We start from the raw sequence: 5530 nt of genomic DNA, 5'->3' as shown, positions 1-5530 counted from the left end.
ATTGGCTTTCTAGTATTCATGATGTTCTTCACGAGATGACTTCCACCGACTTGTTTTCCTCCTTGACAAGCACTTCAAATTCTATCTTTGTCAGAGATAACATCTTTAACACCAAGCATATGATCACCTTTGATAAGCCTGTCAAGATTACGCACACCAACATGTCCTAGCGTTCTATGCCATAACCAACATTTAGAAGATTTTGCAATAAGAGATGTACGAGTTTTGGATTTCTTAGTGAAATCGACGATGTACATGTCACCTCTATGAAAACCAGTAAAGACCATGTTATGATTACCTCGATGCAACACATAGCAATTGACTTCCATAAATAGCACATTGAAACCAAAATCCGCTTATCTAGATACAGAAAGAAGATTGTTGCCAAGGGATTCAACAAGCAAGTCATTTTGAATGGAACTATCATGAGATATGGCCACCTTACCAAGACCAAGTACATTAACGTTGGAGTTGTCTCCAAAAGTGGCATACCTTCGTGGTCCATGGTTTGGTATGATCTCATGAAAGATGTCTTTATCCACGGTAATGTGATTGGTGCATCCACTGTTGAGTATCCACTCCTTTCCTCCTGCCATGTAGTCTCTAAGGTTAAACAGAAGACTAAGGGTCCTCACGGTATTCTCATACTCAATGTGAAACTTCTAGTCATCATCATAGTAGCCGTGATGCACATTGTCGTCATCGAATTAATATCCTTGTCAGAAGAATCAAAACATTCATTAGAATTTCGAACCTCATAATTTTCAACTTTATGAATGCGAATGGCTTCAATAATGATGCTATTGATGGTAATGATAACTCGTTCAACACGCATAAGGTCAAGAAGTTCAAATAGATAATTATCAAAGTTAGGATCATTGGGCTTCATTTTCTGAAAGACGATATAATTTTTGAAAATTACATCAAGAGTTTTGAAGGAGTAGTCGGGTTAACTTTTCTCCAAATATTTCCACAAAGTATAAGCACAACCAAAGTTCTTCATTTAATTAAGCACATTTCTTGGAAGTCCTCTAATGATGAGATTAAAAGTTTTAAAATTTCCAAGCATATTACCTTCATCAATGTGAGAAGGATGTAAGGGATTAATGGGAGGCACATAGGTATTTTCAAAATACTTGCTCAAATGGAATTCATCACATATATCAAGAAGTTCATCTTTACATTGTCTATAATACTCCCCATTCATAATAGGCACTCAAGAACTAAGATTCCCCAAACTAGACACATCCATCTTCCTCCAATGGTGATTAAACCAAGGCTATGGAGACCAAAGCTCTGATACCAATTGAGGGAGAACTAGAAGGGATGTCTAGAGGAAGAGTGAATAGACTACTAGACAAATTAAAACCTAGCCTTTCCCAATTTTAATTGTTGGCATATTTTAACATTTGGAGCAAGTAAATCACACCCTACAGATGCAAGTCTAAGAGTATAGTAGCGGAAAGTATATACATGCATATGTAATGAAAGGATTAGAATTAAGGAAGATCAAGCAGAAAGATGGACACGGTGATTTTTCGCGTGGCTCTAGTAGGTGGTCCTATCATACAGGCACGTTGATGGAGACTTCAACCCACGGAGGGTAACGTCCGCACAAGTCCACGGATGGCTCAATGTAGGGACGGTCTACGGAGAAGCAACCTTGTCTATTCCGTCATGTCTTACGTACATGAATGACTAGCCTCTCTTGGCGTAGATCTTCACGAATTAGGCGATCGCCTTGCCTGTACAAACTTCTTGGTTCAACTCCACAACACGAAGTAGGAGGCCTCCAGGTGACACGTTACCAATCTAGGAGGCACCACCCTCCAAAAGGTAAGACATGCGGTAGTACGACGAACTCCTTGTTTTGTGCTTCAGAAGATAGTCTCCTCAACACTCAATTACTCTCTCATTGATTTGGCATGGGTCAAAGAGATTGATATAGTGGAAAGCAACTTGGGGAGGCTAGATATCAAGTGTCTAATGGATGCATTGGAATATCTTGACATCAACACATGAGTAGGTGGTTATCTCTTAAAAAAATGGATATGGCAAGCGTATGTGTGTTCTGAGTGCTTCCACTATGAATTAGAGGTGGTGGATGGGCATATATAGGCATATACAAAAATCCAATCGTTACAACATTACTGCCAACTTGATGAAACCAAAGTGAATCTCGATGGCACTCATTTGCACAAAAACTGGAAACTTATATATTCTCAGTGACACCGAAATAGGAATCTTGGTGGTACCGATATGGGTGACCTAGGGTAGTTTCCAAATCTCGGTGAGACCGACTCCAAGACACGGAATTTTTGATTTTAGAAAACGATTTAGCAGAAACTTTGTCACTAGTTTTGGTGGCACCGAAAGGAATGTTGGTGGTACCGAGGCTCTAGGGTTTTGGAAAAGGTTCTGTTTGGTGAAAAATCGTAGCCGAATTGAAAAACATGGTGGCAGCAATTTTCCTGTATAGACTTTGGACAAAGGACTTTTGTGGGAGAATGGATGATTAATTTTGGTGGCTATATCTAAGCACTTTAGCAACCAATTCATCATAGATACCTCACCCCCTATTAATAGTATTGGATTTCCTAAGGACTCAAATGTGATTTTTCACAAATATATAATGTAGAGTCTTGTAGCTTGAAACATGGTAAATCCTATTCCTTTGCTTCCTTGGGGCTTTTTCACACAATACTTAGCCAATCCTGTGTGTGGACTATACCTGAAATATTATAGGTAAAAGTGTTAGTCCAAGAGACAATGTATGTTGTGAGGAATTATCAAAACCACCAAGGGAGCATATGTGCTTTCACAAACTCAATGACACAAAGAATATATGAAATGTCCCACATGGTTAGAAGCCACTAAGAATCTAATACATCGTTTGGCTAGTTGATGCACCTTAAAACCACATGCAAGACCACCAATACAACACTGTAGATCAATAACCATATATTATTCCAATAGACAAAGAGAGGCCGAAGAGAATGATGCCACCAAGAAAAACTGTCTGATCTTTGAAGAGGGATGAAAATGGACCATAGATCCAAATTTTCTACGAACGTGTGGAGCCACATTGAGACCAAGGGAAAAACCCCTACGCAGAAGACTCGCCATGGAGCCAGATGAACTCTAACAGTCGCCGTGGTAAGGTTGGAGGAGGACCGGTGCGCATGCACGGGTGTTGGTGGGAGAGCAGCAGGGTTGGGAGGAGGAGACCATCTTTCCTAAAACTTCAAGTTGAATTTCTTGACCATGAGTCCTATCTCTTCATTGGCAACAAGATTGTCACTTCAAGTTGCAGCAATATTACTTGTGGCTTTGTAAGAACCGTATGATGTGTTGTGAAGATATTCTTTGCACTAGAGTGACACTTCATGAGCCAAAATCCTAGCAGTGACTTATGTGGGCTTGGGATCTTTGTAGTTAGGCATCATTTGGATCAATCTGCACACGGTGTCCTACCTTCCATCCAAGTCTGTAAGAATCTTCTTGACGATAAATGTTTCCGTCACCTATTCACTTCCTAAGCCAGAAACCTCATTGGTGATGACCCCAATCCTAGAGTACATTCCATCAACTCCTTCACTACCCTTCTCGTTGAACTTATCGAGTTGAGTTTGAAGCACATTCAACATAGATTCCCTGGTGGATTTGGTACCTTCGTGCATATGAACCAAAGTATCCCAAATTTTCTTGGCATTCTCAAGATGACTTGTTAAATTTTTGGGGGCATAGGCAATTGAATAGAATGTCACATGCCTGAGCGTTGTATTGCAAGATCTTCAGTTGTTTCGCAGTCAGTTTATGATCCGGTTCATTTCCATCTCCAAAGAATTCAGCTTGCAAGCCAACATGAACAACAATCCAAACAGTGGGATTATGACCAAGAATATGCATTTTCATCTTATGATTACAACTAGCAATGTTTGAACCTGCAAAACATGGACCTATATAGTTATAATTTCCCTCACAAGACATCATATTTGGCTAGGTTATGAAACAATTGCAATGGAGACGAAAGCTCTAATACCACTTGTAGGATCGAAAGTATGATGAGAGGGGGGGTGTTATTAGACTACTTGACTAAATTAAAACTTAACATTTTCCCAATTTTATTAGTTGGCTAGTTTTAGTGATTTTACCAAGTGTAGCACACCCTACACATGCAACTATACGAGTATACCAGCGAAAAATTATGACATTGCAAGCGTAAGTAAAGAAGGGTTAAGAAGGTCAAATGCAATGAAGAAGCATATATTTTTGGTATGGTTCTCATAGGTGGTGCTATCGTACGTGTACATTGACGGAGACTTCAACCCACATAGGGTAATGATTGCACGAGTCTACGAAGAGCTCCCACCAAAGGGCCCATGAAGAAGCCACCTTGTATATTCCACCATGGCTTATGTCCATGAAGGAGTAGCCTCACTCGGAGTAGATCTTCATGAATTAGGTGATCTCCTTGCCCTTACAAACTGCTAGGTTAAATTCCAAATGATTTGGAGGCTCCCAAGCGACAACTAACCAATCTAGGAGACACCACCCTCCAAAAGGTAAGAGATGGTGTATGGATTAAGAACTCCTTTTTCTTTTGCTTGAATATGTACTCCCCTCAACACTTAATTACTCTCTTAAAGAATAGGGCTTGGAGAATGATTGGGTGGAAAGAAACTTAGGGGTCCTAGAAATCAAGATTCTTATGGTGCGAATGGAATGTCTTGATCTCAACACATGAGTAGGTGGTTCCCTCTCAGAAAATGGATGGTGGAAAGTATATACATTGTGAGTGCTCTCACTATGAAAGAGATGGGGTGGGTGGTATATATAGCCATCTCCGAAAATCCAACCATTACAACATTGTTACCCAACTCAGTTGTACTGACTAGTGCAAAATGTCCTAACATTTAGCTTTTCGGTAGGACCAAATGAAACATCTCGGTGAGACCAATTTGCCTTAACCTAAGAAGCTCCAGTACTTTGGTGGCACTAAAATGTAAAACTCAGAAATTCTGAATTTGAACATTTCGATTCCAGCAACTTAATCACTTCTTTTCTGTTTCATCGAACTCAAGCTCGGTTATTCTGAATTGTTAGGGTGTAGCATAGGTTCTGGCCGGAGCTAATTCACTCGGACCAAAGTGGAAATATTTGTTACACTGATTTTGGTAGTTTAGGTTTTTGAATAGAATCTTTTGTGAGAATTTGGTTGAGGCTTTTGGTGGCATATCTCTAAGCACTTTAGCAACCAGATAATTATGTGTACCTCATGCCTTCTAATAGTATTAGCTTTCCAATGGACTCAAATGTGTTTCCTCACATAAAACATAATGTAGAGTTTGGGAGCTTTTGCCAATAAGAGTTCATTGCATTCTAGGGGATCCTTCTCACAATTCCTAACCAATCAATTCATTGAACTTCCTATAATATACTTGATAATCCCATTAGTTCAACGAACTATATGGTGTTGTTAATTACAAAAACCACCTAGGGAGAAGTTGTGTTTTTAACTCTAGATGAT

The sequence above is a fragment of the Hordeum vulgare genome, chromosome 1H (genome assembly GCF_904849725.1).
Source record: "Hordeum vulgare subsp. vulgare chromosome 1H, MorexV3_pseudomolecules_assembly, whole genome shotgun sequence".
Classification (NCBI taxonomy): Eukaryota; Viridiplantae; Streptophyta; class Magnoliopsida; order Poales; family Poaceae; genus Hordeum; species Hordeum vulgare.
Note: the sequence above shows the minus strand (reverse complement) of the source record.